The sequence below is a fragment of the Dromiciops gliroides genome, chromosome 1 (assembly GCF_019393635.1).
Source record: "Dromiciops gliroides isolate mDroGli1 chromosome 1, mDroGli1.pri, whole genome shotgun sequence".
NCBI classification, from domain to species: Eukaryota; Metazoa; Chordata; class Mammalia; order Microbiotheria; family Microbiotheriidae; genus Dromiciops; species Dromiciops gliroides.
Genome location: NC_057861.1, coordinates 714963472 through 714988634, shown reverse-complemented (window position 1 = coordinate 714988634; position 25163 = coordinate 714963472).

Below are 25163 nucleotides of genomic sequence, written 5' to 3'. Positions count from 1 at the left end.
AGCCCAGAAAGGAAATTTAGGTAGGCAGGGGTTAAGTTACTTGCTTTGGGTTGAACTTTGTCTTACTGAATCCAGATACTGCATTCAGTCCAATTTCCCACCTTGGTGCCATAACGTCTTTAAGAACATGCACGCCTTCATTTTTGTATTTCGTATCCCTAGTGACTAGAATACATTTTTTTTGACTGGACAATGAGGGTTCAGTGACTTGCCCAGGGTCACACAGCTGGTAAGTGTCAAGTGCATGAATCTGGATTTGAACTCAGGTCCTCCTGAATCCAGGGCCAATGCTTTATCCACTGTGCCACCTAGCTACCCTAGAATAGTACATTTGTGAGTTTAATAAATCTGTGCTAAATTGAGCAGCGGGCCACAGAATACTGTACTTGTGTGATATATTCTTATTCATAATTGGCTATAAATTTGTAGACTGAATATTTAAATGCCACCTAACACTTCCTTTGCTGTATTTGGAAATAATAAAGTGATAGTGGTTTTATCTTTTCATTTTCAACACAAGGATACCACAGGTGGTACCTGGCTATGGCTCAGACAAACACCTTACTGGAAGATGTCTGGTATTTTTATTACCTGAGGCTATAAAAACTCAGACATTTCTAGCAGGTTGAAATGACTTACTTTCTCTGACCCTTTCTCATGTAGCATATCAATTGCAGGCACTGGAAACCACAGACGATAGAATGACACTGGGAAAAGGGTGGTCTCCTCCCATTCACTCCCTGGAGTATCTCTTGTCTAACAACTGCTCTTATGGGTTTGGTTTCCTTTGAGTGAGTAACCAATTAGGGCTTTTAGAAGGAGTTGGGAACATGAGCCTGCAAAATTTGCAGTTTATGCTCAGGGACAATGGTCAAGATAGGGTCACCTCTACAGCAATACATTCAAGCCAGTAAGTAAGGGCAAATTCATTGGAGCCTGGGAGATGCTCATGACTTTTCTCCCCTCCAGCATGCCTTAGTAAAAAAGCATATCCACGAGTAAATGACTATCAGAGCTCAGAAAGTCATTGCTATTAAACCATGCTAATTCAAATTTATTTCTTGACTAAAATAGGAAGCAAGAAATCAGCTGCATGAAGTACATAAATGAAAAGAGGGAACTACAAAAACATGCTCAGAAAGGAGTGCTCCAGACAATCAGGACACCTTTGAAAGCTATTGGTTCATATATATGTGTGTGTGTATATATATACATATATGTATATGTATATATGTATATATACAACTTACTCATATCTAAATATACACATACATACACACATCCATCCATCATATAACTTAAGCATAAGAAAAATCTGCAATTGCACATCCTTTCTTCTTCTATTTCTGTTTTATGTATATGGAAATACCCATTTTATTTGATGATTAAGTTCAGAAAAGAAACAAATTTAGGGGCAGCTAGGTGGCGTAGTGGATAGAGCACCGGCCCTGGATTCAGGAGGACCTGAGTTCAAATCCAGCCTCAGACACTTAATACTTACTAGCTGTGTGACCTAGGCAAGTCACTTAACCCCAATTGCCTCACTTAAAAAAAAAAAGAAAGAAAGAAAGAAAGAAAGAAAGAAAGAAAGAAAGAAAGAAAGAAAGAAAGAAAGAAAGAAGGAAAGAAAGAAAGAAAAGAAACAAATTTAAAGAAAAGTAAGGGAGTGTTTAAAGAGAGCACTGCAGGCAGAAGTAGAATAAGATGAGGTAAGGGACATATAAGCATGTATGCTTTAGAGACATTGAAGAGGGCGGTCTAGATGATGCAGTTAGCATCTAGTTAGTGGAATGGATAGAACGCTGTGTTTTGTCAAGAATACCTGAGTTCAAATCTTTGTGAACCTGGACAAACCCTTCATCTTTATATATCTCAGTTTTCTCATCTGTAAATGGGGGTAATAAGAGAATGTACTTCCCAAGGTTGTGAGGATGAAATGGGACAATATGTGTAAAGCGCTTAGCATAGTGCCTGGCACAAAATAAGAGCCAAATAGATATTCATAATTATTTTGAATGAAGGGGGAAGTGTGTGGCAGGGAGCAGCAGGAACTTAGGTTGGAAAGGTAGAGTTATGGTCTGATTACGGAGTCCCTTGAATGTCAGGTAAGAGTTTCAGTTCTGTCATGGGGGCAATAATATGAATGAATGAATGAATGAATGAATGAATGAATGAATGAATGAATGAAGCATTTATTAAGTGCTTACTATATTCAAAGCACTGTGCTAAGTTCTGGGGATACAAGTTGAAAGGTAAGGCAGAAAGTGTCTGTTCTCACAGAGTTTCCATTTGGATGGGGAAACAATACAGATGGAAGGTTTCAGCTGAAAGTCAAAAGGAAAAAGGCCCATGGTCTGTAGGGTATAGCGTGAGAGAATCAGTGAGAGATATAGTATTCATAGAAATGGCTCAATCCATAGACAACCATTTTATGCGGTGTCCAATCAATCTGCAAGCACTTATTAAACACCTGTTGTTTTCTGTGCCCTTTGCTAAGGGTTGGAGGTATACAGAGAAGACTGAAACAGCTCCTTCCCTCAAGAAACTCACATCCTATCTAATGCGTTGGAATGGGAAGCCTGACCCAGTTTTCTCTGGGAAAACTTTCTCATATTCTCTGTTGCCATGTGGTCAGACTAATATTGTATATGCAATTCTAGATGCTAAAAGCCCTGCTGGGGTCTCTGGCACCTAATTTATTAAATAGGTGAGAAGAAGCAAACCAAAATAGAATGACATCACTTAGAGGACAATGGTAAAATTTTAAAAATCCTGGTGGTGATCTGGGCTTTGTTTACATTTAGCCCATTCTCCTACAATTTCCAGATTGCAAAGATAGTGTGTCATACTGGGCATTATGAATGATCTGAGTTCGAATCCTCCCCCACCACTTAATAGCTGCATGACTGTGGGTCATTTAATTCCTCTGAGTTTGTTTCCACATGGATAATATTGAATGAATAATGCCTGCAATGGTTACTTCACAGGCTTGTTATAAAGCTTAAATGAGATAATAAATGTTAAAGTTTAAATCACTCTATATGTTTATTTCAGTGGTTATCCTAAGATCTGATGGCCTGTGATCCAGTGGAAAGAAAGCTTAATTTGGAGTCAGAGGACCTGGGATTACAGTCTATCTCAGCTATCACTCCTTGTGTGATCTTAGGTAAGTCAACTAAATTCTCTGAGTTTCCTCAAATGTAAAACTCATTTTGGGGGTTTGGAGTTGATAACCTCAAAAGGCCCTTTCAGCTGTAAATCTATGATTCTCTGACCCTTTAATCAGGTTACAAGCAGTAACATTTTTTCTATAATGATGACTTTCATTTCAGTAGGTGAGGAAGCTGCTTTTTAAACTCAGGAGATAAAGTTAAATGAAAGAAACCAAAGAGAATCTGAGAAGCTCTTTCAGGAAGTGATTCACAGTATCATGCGTTTCCATTTGGTGCCACAAAAGTTCCCTAGACTCCATCACTCAGCCTTCTGTAGTTAGAAGCCAAATGGATTGTTGGAAGGAATCTGGTCTCTGCTGATAATTGGGAGAAGGATAAGGAGGTTATAAACAAACAAAAGCCTAAAAAGTAAACAATGGATCGTGGTACACTTTCATTCCATATCTGTTTTTCCCTCTTGTAATTAAGTCTCAGCTCAGTGATTTACTTAGAACTCAGTTTAGAAGAATTTTCTGTAAGTCAGTCATAGGATATAGTCTAGCAAGCAACTTTTGCAATCATCTAGCCCTTCCTTTACAAGGAAAGAAACTGGGTCCCAGAGAGGTTTTGTGTAAATAATTTCACAAACCTGAAAGTGCTACAGAAATATCAGACCACACTAGGATGTGATGGTGCGATGGTGATAATGACAATCGATGATGACAATGTCCTAGCAGAGCCTAGATTCAAACCAAGGTATTTAAATGGTGAATCTGGTCTTCTTGTTACTACCAAAGAAAATGATGATAAACCATAGTTCTGGAACTCAACTTCATTTCTTTCTTATGAAAGAGCTGGCAGTGCAGTGAATGGAACACTAGATCTGGAATCAGGAAAACTGGAATTCAAATCCAGCCTTAGATTTACTGCCTGTGTGACCCTGGGCAAATGACTTAACCTTTGTTTGCCTCAATTTCCTCAACTGGAAAATGGGGAGAATAATAGTCCTTACCATTCAGGGTCATATTGAGGATCCAATGAGATATTTTAAAACAGCTCTTGGCACAGTGTCAGGTACATAATAGTCACTATACAAATGCTTATTACCTTTACCTTCCTACCTCTTTGAAAACAAACTTTAGATTTGCTATATTTATAGCTATATCATACATATAGACACATATATATACATATATTTAATATATATAATATTTAAATAATATAAATATGTATATAAATATATATTCATTATATATACATATATATAAATAAATACTTTCACATATATATACACATACATAAAACCTATATGTGTGTGTGTGTGTATACACACACATGTATATAAAACCTACTATGATATAGTAGGTTATGGTACTATAACGTAGTAATGATCTCATAAATACGTTGTTCAGTCATGCATGACCCTTTGTGACACCATTTGGGGTTCTCTTGGCAAAGATATTGGAGTGGTTTGCCGTTTCCTTCTCCAATGGATCCATTTTGTCAGGCAATTAGAGTTTAGATGACTTGCCTAGGGTCACTCAGTTAGGAAGTATAGGAGGCAGCCAATATGGGTCAGAGGCAGAACTATGCACTATATAAGGAAGTACACAACAGATTCCTAAATGCAAATAACTAATAATCTACTTGGAGTGACAATAGTTTCATGGATTTCCATGATCAAAGACTCTACCACTAATCGATCACCCTACTGGTTGTGAGTTTCTTTGTATTATTTAATTAGCCTAGCTGTCAGAAAGCTGGTGCAATTTTTGCTGTGGTGATATTTCAAGGTAGAGCCTATCACAATTTTTCCTCTTCTAGGAAAGCCTCCAAGAAGCCAATGTTTCCTCAATGCCATGGGGAGAAATAAGAACGGTATATGAATAAAGTCAATTTTTTGCCTATTGTACTCACATGCATATGTATCTCTTTATTCCATTTGAGTCACCTGGTTTACAGAACAAATTTTAAGTTTTTTTCAATTTGGGGGTAAGTCTATATCCCATTAAGATATCTAAAAAAACCACATGGTCAATCATTTGGATTTTTTGTGTGTTTCTAAATATATGAGTGTTATTAATTCAGCATATAACAAAATGGTTAGAGGATCAAGTGATTTTTTTCTTTTATTTGAAGATTTGGAGTGACCCAGAAATAGCACAGTATTTTTAAAAATTTTAAATAAAAGTATTTTATTATTTTCCAGTTAAATGTAGCAATAGTTTTCAACATATGTCTATATAAGATTTCTAATTTAAAATTTTTCTCCCTCCCTCCCCTCCCTCACTCCCTCCCCTAGACAGCAGGTAATCTGATATAGGTTATATATACATAAAAACATTAAACATATTTCTGCATTAGTCATGTTATAAGAGAAGAATCAGAGCAAAAAGGAAAAACCTCAAAACAAAAAACCAACAGCACCAAAAACAAAAGAAATAGTATGGTCCAATCAGCATCTATATTCCACAGTTGCTTTTTTTCCTGGATTTGGAGAGCCTTTTCCATCATGAGTCCTTTGGAACTTTCTTGTATCATCGGATCAGTGAGAAGAATCTAGTCTATCACAGCTGATCAACACATAATGTTGATGATACTGTGTATAATGTTCTTCGGGTTCTGCTCATCTGATTCATCATCAGTTCATGCAAGTCTTTCCAGGATTCTCTGAACCCCTCTTGCTCATCATTTCTTACAGCACAATAGGATTTCATTACATTCATATACTATAACTAGTTCAGCTATCCCCCAATTGATGGATATCCCCTCAATTTCCAATTCCTTGCCACCACAAAAAGAGCAGCTATAAATATTTTTGTACATGTGGGTCCTTTTCCCTTTTTAATTTTTGATCTCTTTGGGGAAAAGACCCAAAAGTGGTATTTCTGGGTCAAAGGGTATGCACAGCTTTATAGCCCTTTGGGCATAATTCCAAATTGCTCTCCAGAATGGTTGGATCAGTTCACAGCTCCACCAACAATGCATTAGTGTTCCCATTTTTCCACAGCTTCTCCAACATTTATTATTTTCCTTTCTTGTCATATTAGCCAATTTGATAGGTGTCAGGTGGTACCTCAGAGTTGTTTTAATTTGCATCTCTCTAGTCAATAGTGATTTAGAGGATTTTTTCATATGACAATAGATAGCTTTGATTTATTCATCAGAATACTGCCTGTTCATATCCTTTGATCTCAGTTGGGGAAAGACTTGGATTCTTATAAATTTGATTTAGTTCCCTCTATATTTTAGAAATGAGGACTTTCTCAGAAGTACTGGCCATAAAAATTGTTTCCCAGCTTTCTGCATCCCTTCTAATTTTGGATACATTGCTTCTGTTTGTACAAAACCTTTTTAATTTAATGTAATAAAAAATCATCCATTTTGCATTTCATAATATTCTCTATTTCTTGTTTGGTCATAAACTGCACTCCTTTCCAAAGATCTGAAAGGTAGACTATTCCTTCTTCTCCTAATTTACCTATGGTATCACCTCTTATGTCTAAATCATGTATCCATTTTGACCTTATTTTAGTATAAGGTGTAAGATGTTGGTCTATGCCTAATTTCTGCCATACTATTTTCCAGTTTTCCCAGCAGTTTTTGTCAACTACTAAATTCCTATTCCAGAAGCGGGAGTCTTTGGGTTTGTCAAACACTACATTACTAATGTCATTTACTACTATGTCTCCTAGCCTATTCCATTGATCTACCACTCTATTTTTTAGCCAGTAGCAGATAGTTTTGATGACTGCCGCTTTATAGTAGAGCTCTAGGTTTGGTACCGCTAACCCACCTTCCTGTGAATTTTTTTTTCATTATTTCCTTTGATATTCTTGACCTTTTGTTTTTCCAGATGAATTTTGTTATTATTTTTTCTAGCTCTATAAAATAATTTTTAGGTAGTCTGATTTGTATGGCACTAAATAAGTACATTAATTTAGGTAGAATTGTCACTTTTTATTATATTAGCTCTGCCTATCCATGAGCAATTGATATCTTTCAAATTATTTAGATCTGATTTAATTTGTGTGAAAAGTGTTTGGTAATTGTGTTCATAGAGTTCCTGGGTTTGTCTTGGCAAGTAGACTCCCAAGTATTTGTATATTATCTACCATTACTTTAAATGGAATTTCTTTCTCTTGCTGCTGGATTTTGTTGGTCATGTATAGAAATGCTAATGTGTTATGTGGATTTATTTTATATCCTGCTACTTTACATATAATGCTTGCTGATGGTTTTAGGTAGATACGGCTTATTATTTTAAGGAAAGCTCCACCTATTCCTAAGCTCTCTAGAGTTCTTTTTTATTAGGAATGGGTGCTATATTTTGTCATAAGCTTTCTCTGCATCTATTGAGATAATCATATGATTTTGGTTAGTTTTCTTATTGATGTGGTTGATTATGTTAATAGTTTTCCTAATGTTGAACCAGCCTGCATTCCTGGTATAAATCCCACGTGGTCATAGTGTATTATCCTGGTGATCACTTGCTGTAATCTCTTTGCTAATATCTTATTTAAGATTTTTGCATCAATATTCATTAGGCAAATTGGTCTATAATTTTCTTTCTTTGTTATTGGTTTGCCTGGTTTTGGTATCACCACCATATTTGTGTTACAAAACAAATTTGGTAGAACTCCTTCTTCACCTATTTTTTCCAAATAATTTGTATAATATTGGAATTAATTGTTCTTTAAATGTTTGGTAGAATTCACCCTAAACCCCATCTGGCCATGGGGATTTTTTCTTAGGAAGTTCATTAATGGCTTGTTCAATTTCTTTTTCTAATATGGGTTTATTTAAGGATTTTATTTCCTCTTCAGTTAACCTGGGCAGTTTGTATTTTTGTAGGTATTTATCTATTTCATTTAGATTGTGAAATTTATTGGCATACAATTGGGCAAAATAGTTCCTAATTATTGTTTTTATTTCCCCTTCATTGGTGGTAGAATCACCCCTTTAATTTTTGATACTGGTAATTTGGTTTTCTTCTTTCTTTTTTCTAATCAAATTAACCAATGGTTTATCTATTTTTTTTCATAAAATCAGCTCTTAGTTTTATTGATTAATTCTATAGTTTTCTTGATTTCAATTATATTAAATTCTCCTTTAATTTTCAGGATTTCTAATTTAGTATTTAATTGGGGATTTCTAATTTGTTCTTTTTGTAGCTTTTTTAAGTTGCATGCCCAATTCATTGATCTCCTCTTTCTCTTTTTTATTTGTATAAGCAGTTAGAGCTATAAAATTTCCCCTAAGCACTGCTTTGGCTGCATCCCATAGATTTTGGTATGTTGGCTCATTATTGTCATTCTCTTGGAAAAAGTTATTGATTGTTTCTATGATTTGTTGTTTGACCTACTCATTCTTTTGAATGAAATTATTTAGTTTCCAATTGATTTTCAGTTTACCTTTCCATGGCTCTTTATTACATATAATTATTATTGCATCATGATTGGAGAAGGATGCATTTACTATTTCTGCCTTTCTACATTTGACTATGATGTTTTTTGTGCCCTAATACATGGTCAATTTTTGAAAATGTGCCATGTACTGCTGAGAAAATGGTATATTCCTTTCTATCCCCATTCAACTTTCTCCAGACAGCTATCATGTCTAACTCTTCTATTATTCTATTCACCTCTTTCACTTCTTTCTTATTTATTTTGTGGCTGGATTTATCTAATTCTGAGAAGGGAAGATTCAGATCACCCACTAGTATAGTATTACTGTCTATTTCCTCTTGTAACTCATTTAACTTCTCTAAGAATTTGGATGCTATACTACTTGGTGCATACATGTTTAATATTGATATTACTTCATTATCTATAGCACATTTAGCAAGATGTAGTTTCCTTCTTTATCTCTTTTAATTAGATCTATTTTTGCCTTTGCTTTGCCTGAGATAAGGATTGCTACCCCTGCTTTTTTTACTTTAGCTGAGGCATAATATATTCTGCTCTAGCCTTTTGCCTTTACTCTGTGTGTATCTCTCTGCTTCAATTGTCTTTCTTGTAAACAGCATATTGTAGGATTCTGTTTTTTAATCCACTCTGCAATTCATTTCTGTTTTATGGGAGAGTTCATCCCATTCACATTCACAATTAAAATTATTAACTGTTTATTTCCCTCCATCTTCTTTTCCCCTTTGTACTCGTTTTTCCTCTTCTTTCCGCCATTCCACTCGACCAGTTTTTTGTTTCTGACCACTGCCTCCCTCAATCTGCCCTCCCTTTTATCAGCTGCCCTTCTTTTTCTTGCCTCTTTTCCCCCAACTTGTGCCCTCCCTTCTATCAATACCACCCTTTCCCCCCTTCTCCTTTTGTTTCCTTAAAGAGTAAGCTAAGTTTCCTCATAAAAATGGGAGTGTATTTTATTACCTCCCTCAACCAAATCTGATGAGAGTAAGGTTGCAACAATGCCCACCCCTCCAGTCTTTCCCTTTGTTGTAATGGGTTCTTTTTGTGCCTCTTCATATGATATAATTAACCCCATTCCACCTCACCCTTCCTCTCCTCCCCCTAGTCTTCTTTTATTCTTCCCCCTAAGTTTCTTTATATCATCACGTCAAAGTTGATTTAATAACATTACCTTTACTGACATACAGATCTCAAGAGTTGAAAGTATTATTCTCCCTCTTATGGACTTAAGCTGTTTAACATCATTGAACAACCCTTTTCTCCCTGTCGTTTACCTCTTTATATTTCTCTAGAGTCTTGTATTTGGAGATCAAATTTTCTGTTCAGTTCTGGTCTTTTTCTCAGGAAGCCTTGGAAGTCCCCTAGTTCATTGAATGTCCATCTTTTCCTCTGAAAGAGAGTTATCAGTTTTGCTGGGTAGTTGATCATGCCTTGTAATCCATGCTCCTTTGCCTTCCTGTATATCATATTCCAAGCCCTGTGATCCTTTAATGTTGAAGCTGCCAGGGCCTGTTCAATCCTGACTGTGGCTCCATGGTATTTAAATGGTTTCTTTCTGGCTGCTTGGAGTATTTTCTCCTTTACCTGATAATTCTGGTGTTTGGCTATCATATTCCTTGAAGTGTTCCTTTTGGGGAACTCATGTTGTAGGTTATTATTAAGCTTATCAAGTTGAAGTCTGCTTCTGGGGCACAGGGTTCACAGTTGCAAGCTTCTTACTGCTCTCAGCTGCCCCACTTTCAGCTGTGTTGAGTTTCAACAGTGTTGAACTGCCCACTGAGCCAACCTATGCTGAAAGAGCTACCCACTGAGCTGAGTTTTGCTGAGTTGAGCTGCCAGCTGGGATGAGCAGTGCTGAGATGCCCGCCCCTTTCACCCAGGGGAGATAGGCGTTTTCTGAAGTCTTCTAAATTATCTCATGTCTCAGAATTTTGTCTCTCTTTTTGTAGGTTCTGTAGTTCCAGAATCTGTTTAGAGGCTTCATTTAATGTTGTTTTTGAGGGAAATACAGGAAAGCTCAGGAAAGTTCCTAGCTTCTCTCTGTCATCTTGGCTCCACCCCAGAAGTCAAAATAGGCTTTTTCCACAGTATCTTTTTAAGAGATTAATCTACAAACTGGTCATTCCAGGCATAGCTGTTTCCTTTCGATTGGCTTAGTTATGTTGTTGTCATGTCCAACTTTTTCTGCCCTCATTTGGCATTTTCTTGGCAAAGGTATTAGAGAGGTCTGACATTTCCTTTTCTACCTCCTTTTAATGATTAGGAAACTGAGGCAAACATGGTTATGTGATTTCCCTAGCTAAACACAGCTAATAAGTATCTGAGACCAGATTTGAACTGAGGCCCTCCTGACTCCAGGCCTGGTGCTCTATCCACTGTGCCACCTACCTATACTGACTTAGAAATAGCAAGTAATAATAGCTAGAATTAATATAATGCTTTGAGTTTTGTGAAGTCCTTTAAAAACTTATCAGAAATTGCAGAGGTGTCCATATTTCTATTAAGGTCTATTGTAGCTGTCTTTATGATTTGAAAATGTGAAAATATTGATGATTGATCTAGGTGTGGTAGTACATCCCTGTAACCCCTTGCTTCTGAGGATACTGAGCTGGTAGATTGGCTGAGTTAGGGAGTTTTAAGCTGTAATATATCTAAAATCAATTTGGTAATTACACTTAGTCCACCACAATTTTGGTGAGCCCTGTCAGAAGAGATGGCTACGAAACAGGCAAAGAAGGGGCAAATTGGACTAGGTTGGAAAATGGGGCAGGTTAAAGCTTTCATGCTGATCAGTATTGGGATCAGACCTATAAGTGGCTGCTGGACTTCTTGCATGTATGGGACTGGAAAATCCAGCCTTTAAAAAAACCAAAAAAATGTTCATGATTAACCAAAAAAAGTCATAACCATTTAATATATATGGGAAGCTACAATTAAACATGAAAATGCATTTGGAAGTTGTGAACAAGTGAACTATGTGGAAGTATAATAAGGATGAAATAATAACAGACTGGCATCAAAAGACCTGAATTAAGGTCTCCCACTGTGCCACTTAGTCCCTCTGTGACCTCGAGTAAGTCATGTCACCTGTCTAGACTTTAGTTATCTAATTTGTAAAATGAGATGAATAGAGTGACTAATCTTTAAATTTTTTCCAGTTCTTATATGGCAAGATTTCATGATAATTTTTCAAGTTTCAGTTTTGGAAAGTACACACTCACTCATAAAGGTGTTAAATTAAAACAAAATATTATAGAGACATTTAATATAAATACATATGTATTCATATGTGTGTGTGTGTGTATATATATATATATATAGTGTAATGATTGGAATGACGCCACCTGCTGCAGACTTACTGTAGAAAAGCTCAGCCATGAGGTGAAAGTCTCTGAGGGCAAGACCATGTGTCTTTTCAGGAAGTGATGTTTGCTTGTGGGAGGAAGAAGGGGGAGCCTGGTGCTCTGACTCGCTCTCTTTCCTGTGGACTCTGGCAGAGAGTGGAGCTAGGAATACTCTCTCCCTTTAATAGATGAATGTAGGCCTTTCTCTCTCTCTTTACCAAATTCTTATTCTCCTTAATAAATGCTTAAAAGTTTGACTCTTGCTAAAGCTTATAATTTATTGGCGACCACTCATTAGATTTTAAACAGACTAGCTAGAATTTTAGCCCTTAACAGATGGCAACCACAAAGACTCATGGTCTTGCCCTCAGAGACCTTCACCTCATGGCAGAGCTTTTCTACAGTAAGTCTCCAGCAGGTGGCATCATTCCAATCATTACAATAGATAGATACAGATGTATATAATAATACATATCTACATATGTATGTGTATATTTGTATACATGTATAGTTCTACATATTTATATATATATATATATATATATATACACACATACATACAAACATTTATATATTTATATATTCTATATTTTCAGTTTTAGTTGAAGGAAATTAATCTGGAGGATACAACCTTGTGAGGGCTAGAAGGTCCAGAGGATTCACTGTATCTAGACCAAAATGGATAAAAGTTATTCAGAGTCCATTCCATGGTTGCAGTCATCCCAGCATGAATGTCCCAAGGAAAAAGTGGCTTTTACAACTTAGCCTAGTGGTAGCTGAGATGAAGACTAATATGGAACACATGTGACATCTAGATGTGAACTTAGTGGGATCATTGTTATGTAGAAAATATGCTAATTCAGAGCCCACTCTGTCCAATGACCAAGGTGGTATAGGAGAAAGTATACCTCTGAGGTGTTTAGGGAAAATGTTCAGACTCTTGTTGTTGCTATGCTTTTGAGGTATCTCCTTCTAAAAAGCTATTTGATGTCAATTGGAACTTTACTGCTAGTCACTGGTACTTACCATACTTGAGAGCACAACTGAATGGTGCTCAATTTGGTATCATTAGAAAGAGATAGCTATAAATCTCATAGTTCCTCTAGAATCTCAAGGGCCAGATGTAGCCTGCCTGGCTTTAGGATTGTGACGCTAGAGCACACTTACGCATGAATATAGCTTGTTCATTCTCTTTCTTATCTTTCTCTACTTTTCCATTTCTATCCCTCTACCTCTTTAAATCTTATGCATGTGTCCAGGTCCATCTCAAGTCCCACCTTCTTCAAATGATGCTTTTTGTTTTTTGGATACTGTGACCCTCAATGACCTTTTCCTCTAGATTCTTATAATGTTTCAAATTACTGATCCATAGCCTCGTAAAGATATAAAGGCTTTAAGACATCCTCTAATTTGGGGCAGCTAGGTGGTGCAGTGGATAGAGCACTGGCCCTGGAATCAGGAGTACCTGAGTTCGAATCTGGCCTCAGACACTTAACACTTACTACCTGTGTGACCTTGGGCAAGTCACTTAACCCCAATTGCCTCACTAAAAAAAAAAATAAAAATAAAGAGATCCTCTAATTTAACACACATTTTTAATTTGAGGCAGATTAAGTAATTTACTTCAGGTCACAATCTACTTAATGACTGCTGTGGATATGGGTACAGAATTGTTCCATATCTTAGTGCAGTGAATCTTAAATTTTTGGTCTCAGAATTTCTTTGTACTTTTAAAAAATTATTAAGAATACCTCCCTGGGGCAGCTAGGTGGTTAAGTGGATTGAGCACCAGCCCTGGATTCAGGAGGACCTGAGTTCAAATCTGGCCTCAGACACTTAACACTTACTAGCTGTGTGACCCTGGGCAAATCACGTAACCCCAATTGCCTCACAAAAAAAAGAATACTCCCCCCAATAAAAAGAATACCCCCAAGAGATTTTAACCATCAGTATTTGCCATTGAAGAATTTTTTTTAAATGTCTTAGTATTACTATGAGAATAGGTTTGACCTCATGGACCTCCTAAAAGGGTCTCAAAGACCCTCAGAACTTTCTAGACTTTGATTTGAGAACTCTTTCCCTAAAGCTAAATAAGATAAAAAAAAATTGGAGCTGGGACAGACTTTGGAAGTCATGTAGTCCAATATTATCATTTTACAAATGAGGAAAATAAGTTACAGATTGGTTGGGTGAATTGCTCAAATTTACTAAGTCACATATATTGTAAGTGTAGGAGGATGGATGTGAACATGAGATCTCTGACCCAAAGTCATTAGTGTCCTTGGAGAGTTTAGATGTATTTTATTGGTAGGGTAGAAAGTCAGACTACAAGGTATTGAGAAATGATTGGGAAATGAAAAAAAATGCAGAGAAGTGTAGATGGCCTTTTCTAGGACTATGGCTGTGAAATAGAGGAGAGATGTAGGGGAATACTTGAAGAGTCAGCTGAATACAGAAGAAAGGGAAAGTCAAAGAAGGATGGAGTAGAATTGAGCAGGTCTGTATGTGAAAGGGAAAGAGCCATTATATAGTGAGACAATGTCTTTCTATAAATTCCAGTTACCCTGACAACTTTACCTTGGTGCTTAGGCATCTTTGGGTGCATAACAAAAGGAGGTTATATCAAGCCTTAAACTTATTAAGAGATATGGAGGAGAAGGTACCCTATGCTAAAGTTCCTATGGCTCCCAAACCTATTGTCCTCCAAGCCACACCAATACCATATATTTATATACACACATACATATGTCTGTATACACATGTACATACAAATACAGCAGTTTTCTAGAGCATGGAAAATTATCTTTCTTTTTCATATTGTTAGGGTAGGTAGGTGTTGCAATGGAAATAGCACTGGGCCTGTGTGACCCTGGATAAACTGGAGAAACCATTCCAATATCTTTTTTTTTTGTAAGGCAATTGGGGTTAAGTGACTTGCCCAGGGTCACACAGCTAGTAAATGTCAAGTGTCTGAGGCCGGATTTAAAGTCAAGTCCTCCTGAATCCAGGGCCAGTGCTTCATCCACTGCACCATCTAGCTTCTCCCTAGTATCTTTTTCTTTTTGTTTGTTTGTTTGTTTTTTTTAGTGAGGCAATTGGGGTTAAGTGACTTGCCCAGGGTCACACAGCTAGTAAGTGTTAAGTGTCTGAGGCCAGATTTGAACTCAAGTACTCCTGACTCCAGGGCTGGTGCTCTATCCACTGCACCACCTAACTGCCCCTCCTAGTATCTTTTTCAATAAAACCCCAAATCGGGTCATGAAAAATCAGAAATGGTTGAAATAACTGAACAACAACTTGTATTATTCATTGCTTCTTCATATGCTGAAATCTTGTTTCTAAGTAGATATAGGCTTAGGATCAAAGGATTATACATCCTGAGCTAGAAGAGGACTGAGGAATCATCTAGTCCTACTTCTTCATTTTTATAGTTGAGGAAACTGAGGCTCAGATTGGTTAGGTGACTTACTTGAGGTCACAAAGGAAGGTCTGAGGACAGGACTCAAGTGATATGCTTGATACATGCTTATCAGTTGCTTCTCTTCTTGTGGCCAGAAAGGATAAACCCCAGAACTAGTTCTGCCATCTGTGTGCTCTTCCTCTGATGGGGAAGGATGAGGACTCTGACCCAATGACCAGTCGTAGATTCAGGGGGAATTCTCCAAATTATCTGGCCAACCTAGTCTAAATCAGCCATTCCTCACATATGTTGCCAATTAACCTCATAGTCCATACTCGTTCAGTTTCTTTAAAGACAGAGTATGATGTGTGTTGGGGACAGAGGGGAGATGAGAGTATTGACACAGTGTGTATGTTAGGAACAGTGCTTTTATGATATATGGAGGTGAAATGTGAGAGGTAACAGGGTTTATAGTCAGTCAACTAACACACATGTAATAAGTGCTTAATGTGTACCAGGCAATGTGCTGTGCTATGGATACAAAGAAAATTAAATCATTATCTATCCTCAAAGAGCTTAAATTCTAGAAGGGGAGACAACATATAAATAACTAAGTATATACCATAGGTATATAGCATATATATGAAGCAATCTGGTATTAGTTATTGGGGAATGATGGTTAGGAGAGGCCACTTGCCAAAGATAGCAATTGAGCTGGGTCTTGAAGGAATCCAGGGAAACCAATATGCAATGGGTCAGGAAACAAACATTTATTAACCACCTACTATATTCCAGATACTGCTAAGTGCATTAAAAACATCTCATTAAATCTTCAGAACATACTTGTTGGGTATGGGAGCTATTATTATCCCTATTTCACAGTTGAGGAAACTGTTATAAACAGATTTATGTAACCTGTCCAGGGTCACATGGCTAGTATATGTCTTCAGTTGGATTTGAACTTGGGCCTTCCTGCTTCCAAAGCTAGTACTTTGTCTACTGTGCCATCTAACTACTTCTGGGGAAGGGAAAGAGCATTCTAGATATGGGGGACAGCCAATTCAAAAGCATAAAGATGGAAGATTCAGTATCCTGTTAAAACTGCAAGTAAAAACAGTGTTGGGAGATGGTAATGTGGAGGTGAGTAAAGCATGAGGAGATGGGAAAATTAAGAAGAGACCAGGTTGTGAAGCACTTTAAATGTGAAACAGAATCGAACAGTGGACCACTTTGAATTGCAGTCCATGGATCGTTTTAATTGACATTTTTATTGGGAAAATGAACATCTCAATACTTGACTGAAATAACTTTTGATGATGCTGTCAACATTGCAATTAAGAAAGATAATAACTCTTGAGGAGACATTTAGTAGAGAGAGAAGTCAGAAAGATCAAAATATTTACCACTATTAATTCAAATCTAGTTAACATTTTCCAAGTCTATACAGACTATGCATCTCCTTAATTCATCTCTGTCTGTTCATCTGATATGGAAGATGGAGTGGCTCACTTAAATTGAAATTTAGTGAACTTGACAACTAAAGAGTTGCATTGTTATTGCCTGAAAATCATTAATTTTGATCTGACAAATGCTCTTCTTAATGGGAGATTTTTTTTAATGTAATAGTATTTGTTTTTAATGACTTTTTTTAACATGAGGTCATATTTCAAGGTGGTCTGAAGGGACACAATATAGCCAAATACTAATTCTCTTTTCATTGTCCTTCAAATTTCATTCTTCACCCTGTCGCTGAGTCCTCAAATCAGCTAGTTTGAGAATAAAAAAAGGAAAATCAATGGCATCCAATGAATTAGCATTTATTTAGGTCTGATTGGGTGATAGGACCTGGGAATATAAATGCAAAATAAAAGAAATACTTCCCCCCCCTCCCATGAAATAAATCAACTAGTCTTTATGGAGTGTATACTATATGCCAGTCAATGTGCTGGGAGCTTGGAGAGAGGCATTAAAGACAAAATTAAACTTGCTCTCAAGAAGCTTACATTCAATTAGGATGAATAACATACACATGTAAATAACTACAAAATATATTTAAAGTTGATACAAATAATTTTGATAGTCACTAACATTTGGGGGCTACTTTGAGAAACCTCATGCAGGAGATGTCATTTTATCTTAGCATTGACAGAGATTATAAAAGTCAGAAGTGAGGATAGGGTACATTTCAACCAGAAGGAAACCTCTATAAAGTCATAAAGACAGGAGAGGAAATGTCCTGTGAGGATTATCCAATACGTCCTAAAACAATTGAACATCTGCGGAAATACATTGTCTTAGTCTTAGCTATTCCCAGTCCACCCTGAACACAGTTGTTTTATTTTTACTTTTAGTTGTTTCAGTCATGCCCCACTCTTTATGACTGCATTTGGGGATTTTTTGGCAAAGATACTGGAGTGGTTTGCCATTTCCTTTTCTAGCTTATTTTGCAGATAAGGAAACTAAGGCGAACAGGGTTAAGTGACTTGCCCAGGATCACACAGCTACTAAATGTTCAGATTTTAATTTGGATCTTACAAAAATGTATGTGAAAATAATCTTTACTTGTAATTGGAAAATAAAATTCTACCAAGAAAAAAAAATGCCATTTTCATCATTCCCCAAAAGAGACTTCTTTAGGTTAAAAACAAAACAAAACAAAAACCCATGCTGCATAGAAAATGCAGAGTTCTAGTTATCTAGTCACTAGCAAAAAGTAAGCACTTAGGTCTTTCCTTCCAAATCTTTTGTTCATTTCTTATTATTTCTGCAATTTCATATTCTTTCTTCTTGTATGATGACTAAACTGGATGGTAAGTGGACTTTATTCAACCCTTCCTTGCTTAGCCTCTGAAGTAGATGTATTCTCAGCTGGTTCTTTGGCTGCTTTTGTCTCTTTGCCATCATGTGGTTTAGGGTTCTCTGGGCACTGGGATTGGTAATTGAACTTATGGCAGTACTGATGTTGAGGTGGCTGCAGACCCTAGGTCTCATTTCCTTGGTTCTCTTTGTCTTCTTCATTGTCTTCCTTTCTAGCCTGTCTTTGACAAGGAGGGCCCCTGTCGAATTGTGGTCTATAACCCTGATCCATATTCTATATCACTGGTCTATCTTGTTCTTCTGCCCCTTGCTTGTCAGCACTGTCCAAAGCCATCTTATTTAATTATTTTTGTCACTATTTAAAAAGAGCTATCAACTGAGATCATATAGCAAGAAAAAATGCACAAAATTCTCCTCAACATCTGGGGGCACTTTTCTTTATACCATTCTGGTCACTGAACAGAATGGGCTCAAACTTAATTTGACTGCTACAAAATATTTGCCCTACCAAGTTCATGTTTGAATTCTACATGGTCAATGCACAGAATCTCCCTTGACTTATAATACTCAGAATCTTGACTTTGGAGGGTCAATCTACTCCTGAGATATGTCTAGGTTGCTCATTGGGCTAAATAACTAACACTGGGGCTCATTGAAGGGCCACAAACTCCAGTCTGGATTCAGGCTCTTGGACTTCTAGTGGCTCATTTTCCAGATCTTTTCAAGTTTACAAGATCATAGCCTAGTCTGTTCTAGATCAAATACTCTTTTACCTAAGTCATAAAATAGTTTATCCATCAGAGACAGAGAACACAAAAAGAACATGTACCCATGAGCCCTACAGCAGTAGCCTTAGGTGGCTAAAAAAGCCTGAGGCCTCTTTCCTTCACAGTACTCTTTTGAACACAGGAAAACAGGAAAGAAAAAAAAGCTATTTTAAAAGTTTACAAGGCAAAAAGTTGAGTAATATTCATTTTTTAATGTTACCTAGCCATTTGTGAATAAATAGCTTAAAGAGGAGTGAGGAAGACTAATTATGATTTCATTTCTTTGTGGACCTCAGAATTATTTTAAAAATGTGGTAAGTATAAAAAATATCTCTAAAACATATATTACATCTTGGCTTTAGAGTTGGAGTGGACAGCCATTGAGTCTTACTCTCATTTTTGAAATGAGAAAATTGAAGCCTTGATGGAGTTAATTAACTTCCAAAAGGACACATAGGTAGCAAATGGCAGAACTGGGATGGAATCCTACATCTTATGACTGTAGATCCACTGATCTCCCCATCATACAATTCTTCCTTCTTCTTTCCAGATTTTGGGATGAACCATATTTTAGTGTCTGCTATGTTCTTTGCCCTGACAATAGCACTTACTTTTTTCTGAGTAATGTAAATTACTTCAGATGTTGCCTTTTCAATAAGTCAGTCATGTGTCTCATTGCTCTGAGTCACATTAAGGATCTTCTTATAACCCCTGCCTACCTACCTACAACTCAAATAAAAAGAATGTGTCACTCTCTTCTCCTCCCATGGTCCAACTCTGACAAATGCTGAGGCGGAGGAGATGGATTTCAGTTAGACACATTCATCATAGGAATGTCAACATTTTTCAGAAGAGCAGCATCAAGATTTTCATGGCACTTAGTGAGTATACGTTACATTCATATTCCTTTTCATGTGTAATCCTCACAACTACCCTTGGGAGAAGGGTCCAGAAGGAAGAAAACAACCATTTTTGAGAACCTAATATGTAGCAGTTCTTTATGAACATTATGTCATGTGATTCACACAACAACCCTGACAGGTAGGTGCTATTATTATTCCCATAATAGAGTTGAGTAAGCAAAGGATCACACAGCAAGTGTCTAAGGCCAGATTTGAATTCAGGTCATCCTGACTCCAGGCCTTGCCCTCTATCCATTTTGTCACTTAGGTGGAGGAAGGAGTGTAAGTACCCCATCCTAATTTTACAGGTGATAAAAATTGAGGTTTAGAGTTAAATGACTTGCTCAGGGTTACTTCGACAGTATGTTGCAGGGCTGGGATTAAAACCAGGGGCTTCAAATTCCAAATCCAGTACTCTCATTATAAGAGCCCCAAATATGTATAAATACATACATGCATGCATACACACATATATACATATACATATACATATATATATATATATATATATATATATATATATATATAATTTCCCAGGTTACGTGTAAAAATAATTTTTGATCATTTTAAAAAAATTTTAGTTTTAAATTCTCTTATCCTCTCTATCTCCTCCCCATCATTGAGAAGGAAAGCAATTTGACATAGGTTATGTATGTGCAGTCATGCAAAACATATTTCCACATTATTCATGTTGTTAAAGAAAACACAGGGGCAGCTAGGTGGCACAGTTGATAAAGCACCAGCCCTGGATTCAGGAGTACCTGAGTTCAAATCCGGCCTCAGTCACTTGACACTTACTAACTGTATGACCCTGGGCAAGTCACTTAAGCCCCATTGCCCCACCAAAAAAAAAAAAAAAGAAAAAAGAAAACACAAAAACTTATGAAAATAAATAAAAATTTTAAAATGCAATTTGATCTGCATTCACACTTCATCACTTCTTTTTCTGGAGATGGGTAGCATTTTTCAGCTTAAGTTCTTCAGGATTGTGTTGAATTATTGTGCTACTGCGTATAGCTAATTCATTTATAGTTGATCATCATACAATATTGTTGTTACTGTTTACAATGTTCTCCTGGTTCTAAACATATCATTTTGCATCCACATATGTCTTTTCAGGTTTTTCTGAGAGCATCCTGGTCATCATTTTCAGTAGCAAAATAGTATTCCATTACAATCATATACAACAACTTGTTTTGCTGTGCCCGAATTGATGGAAATCCCCTCAATTTGCAATTCTTTGCCCATAGTAAAATAAGTTCTATAAATATTTTTTGTGTATATAGATCCTTTTCTTGTTGTTTTCTATTTCTTTAGGTTACAGATCTAGTACTGGTATTTCTTGGTCAAAGATCAAATGGTTCTATGGTCCTGTTTTCATAGTTCCAAATTGTTCTACAAAGTGGTTGAATTCAATGTACCATTTCACCAACAGTTCATTGGTGTCTCAATTTTCCCACAGTCCCTGCAACATTTGTCAATCTCCTTTTCTGTCATGTTCACCAATCTGATAGGTATGGGGTAGAATCTCAGAGTTGTTTTAATTTGCATTTTTATAATCAATAGTGATTTAGAGCATTTTTCCCATATGACTACAGAGAGTTTTGATTATACCATCTGAAAACTGCCTGCTGACATCAATTTGGGAATGGCTCTTATTTTTATAAGTTTGACTCAGTTTGTTACATATTTGAGAAATGAGGTCTTTATTGGAGAAACTTGCTGTAGTTTTTCACAATTAATTATGTTCACTAACTGCATATTTACCTCTATCCTATTTCCCCCCTTTATCCCTCCCTCTCCTTTCACCCTGTCTATCCACGAAAGTGTTCTCCTGCTAACTACTACCTCCCCTCCCCCAATCTGCCTTCCCTTCTATTAGTCTTACATACTCCCTTTTTCTCTTCTTGGGGATGTCCCTGGGATATACATCTAGCAGTGGTATTGCTGGATCAAAGGGTATGCATAGTTATATAGCCCTTATATAACTTACATAGCCCATAGTTCCAAATTGCTCTCCAGAATGGTTGGATTTTTTCACAATTCCACCAACTGTGGATTAGTGTCCCAGTTTTCCCACATCCCTTCCAAAATCCAATATTTTCCTTTTTTAAATTATAATTGCCACTCTGATAGGTGTGAGAAGATACCTCAGAATTGTTTTAATTTGCATTTCTCTGATCAATATTGATATAGAGCACTTTTTCATATGACTATAGATAGCTTAGAATTATTTTTCAGAAAACTTCCTCTTCATATCCTTTTGCCATTTATCAATTGGGGGAATGACTTTCATTATTATAAATTTGACTCAGTTCTCTATATAATTGAGAAATGAGGTCTTTATCAGAGATACTTGTGTAAAAAATTCTTTCCCAGTAGAAATCAATGATATTGCAATAGTTATCATAATTCCAAGGGAAACACACACACACACACACACACAATACTGTGGACCTTGGTTTAAGAACCTTTTTTTGAGTTCTACCAAAAGAGAGAAAGGATCATTGATACTTTAAACAATTAAACCACCATTTTTTTGGTTTGCCTAAACTTAAGCATATTTGAGCCAATATGTCCTACACAATTACTGTTCTCCTTAAGGATACATTTTCTCCCATGTTGTGGATAGCTATACCACTATCTGGCTTGGAGCATAGAGTTACAGTCACCCATTTTTACCTCTTGGGCAATCCTCCAAGCTGTCCATCATTTGGGGAGTGGGTGGATAACACTGGGAAATGACACCACTGAGATGGAGAGTGGCCCTGAAACCAAAAAGCTTTTTTTTTTTTTTTCAGGGCAAGTAATGCACTGTCAAAACTTTCCAGTACCTCTTGATCTAAATGATTTATCTCCTAGGGAACTTTTATAAATGAGCCCTATTATTCTATAGAATGAAGAAAAATGAAAAGTACCCTTATACCTCTACAGTATGTCTTCAGAGAAGATGGAAAAAGTATGATGAAGGGAATAGGGGGACCAACTTATAACGAAAGATTAAAAGAGTTCAGGGACAAATATAGAGGAAATAATGACAGCCCATGAATATTTGAAAAATATAAAAACAGATGAGATTAAAATAACAGTAGTTAAAATGGTGCAGTAGGATATAACTAGAAGTAATGGGATGAGAATCATGAAAAGATTTAGGCCTATTCTCAGAAACACTTTGCTGTCTCTGTTAAGTGATAGACTTATCTACCTGAGGCAAGTAATACATTTCCCACGAGATACAGATTTAGAAACTGGCTAGGAGAAAGCACACATACATATTTGTTTTAACTTTTTATATGTTTTTTAACATTATAAACCTTTATAAATGATCCCCATTGTGCAAGAGGTCACTTGAGAGAAAGCAAAATAAGAAAGTAAATCTAATATTATTGTGATCTCATCTGAAAAGTCATGCAACATTTGAGATCTGTGGCATCCCCTAACTCTCTTTTTAAAATGAAAATAAAAAGCACACCCTACTTTTCTCCCTGCCACCCCACTCCATTGGGAAAAGGAAGAAAAAGAAAAGAAATTCCTTTTTAAAAATATACATAGTCAAAACAAATTCCTTCAATTACTGAATGAATATACACACATGTATGTCTATATGTATGCATGTCTATGTGTGTGTACACGTCTATATGTATGTACACACACACACACACACACACATATATATATATATACACACATATGTCTTATTCTGTACTATAAATCCATCACTCCTTTGTCATGTATAGTGAATGGTCATTGTATTGATCATAGTTCTTAAAACTTTCAAAGTTGTCTATTTAAAGTGATATTATTATATACATTGTTACCTTGGTCCTGTTCAATTCATTCTTCATTAGTTTATACATTCCTTTAAATTATTCATTTTTACAATATTGATAATATAGTACAAATTGATCTGGTTCTGTTTATATCACTGAATCAGTTCCTGTACAGCTTTCTATGTCTTTTTGAAACAATCTACTTCATTTTTAGGGTGATAATACTTGAAAAGTACTTACACACATAGTAGGTATTATATGTGTCAGTTATTATTAGCTATATTTTATCACCTGGATATAACATGATTTCTTCAGGAATTTCTCAATTGGTTGGCATCACCTTATTTTTCATATTTTGCCACCACAAAAAAGAGCTACTATACATGTTTGTACAAACAAAGGACATTTTTCTTATTTTTTCATCTTCTTTGGGTATAAATTTAGCAGATATATGTGGATCAAAGGGCATGTACTACTTGGTAACTTTTTGAGTATAATTTCAAATTGCTTTCCAGCAGTTGGTGCACCCAATAGGTTGTTGTCTTTCATGCTCAAAGAAGACAAAAATGGTATTACTATGTGGGGTCAATATACAATGTGTCCAACTGTACATCATCAGACCAATATGAGTTCAGAAAGCTCTACCACATGTCAGGTACAGATAGTGAACATGAACATTTAGAATGGAGCATTCAAGACTAATGGTATCAAATGCCTTGGTCAGAACAATGAACTTTGTGTACAGACCTGTGTTCTGCTCTTGGCATTTCTTTTGTTTTCCCTCTAAAAGTTGTGGGCCACCAAGACTGTATCAATGTGTCTATATTCCCAAAATCTCTCCAACATTGATAATTTTCCTTTTTTATCTTTGTCAATCTGATGGATGTGAGATGGAATCCCAGAATTGCTTTAATTTTTATTTCTCTAATTAGCAGTGTTTTGGAGCATCTTTTTTCACATGACTATAAATAGTCTGACTTTTTTTCTCCCTTGTGAACTGTCTGTTCATATCTTTAGACCATTCATCAATTGGAGAATCACTTTTATTCTTAAGAATTTGAATAAAAGATGCTTATTTTTCTCAGAAATGGGGACTTTATTAAAGAAACTTGCTGCAAAGGTTTTCCCCTCTGATAATTATTTACCTTTTAATCTTAGCTTTATTAGACTTATTCTTATTAAAATATTTTAAATTTTATGTAATCAAAATATATGTAATCAAAATTTAATACTGTCTAATCCATTATTTTTGGTCATAGACTTTTTTTCCCTAAACACAGATCTTTTAATTTTTCTCTAATTTGTTGATAATGTACCCATTCAGTGCTTATCTTTGTACAAGTTGTGAAATGTTCATATAAATTTTATTTCTTCCATACTGCTCTTCAGTTTTCCTAATATGCCACATATTGTTACTTTGTAGAAATCCTCTGGTGACAAAGGAATTAACTTGAACTTTATTGCCATTCTCAGTCAAGAAAGTAAATGAATGCAAATCAATATGAGGGTAATGGTCCAATAAATTTTCAGGATGTGTGTGAGTGTGGATATCATAATGTCCAGTAGAACTTGAGCAAGTAGAATTTCA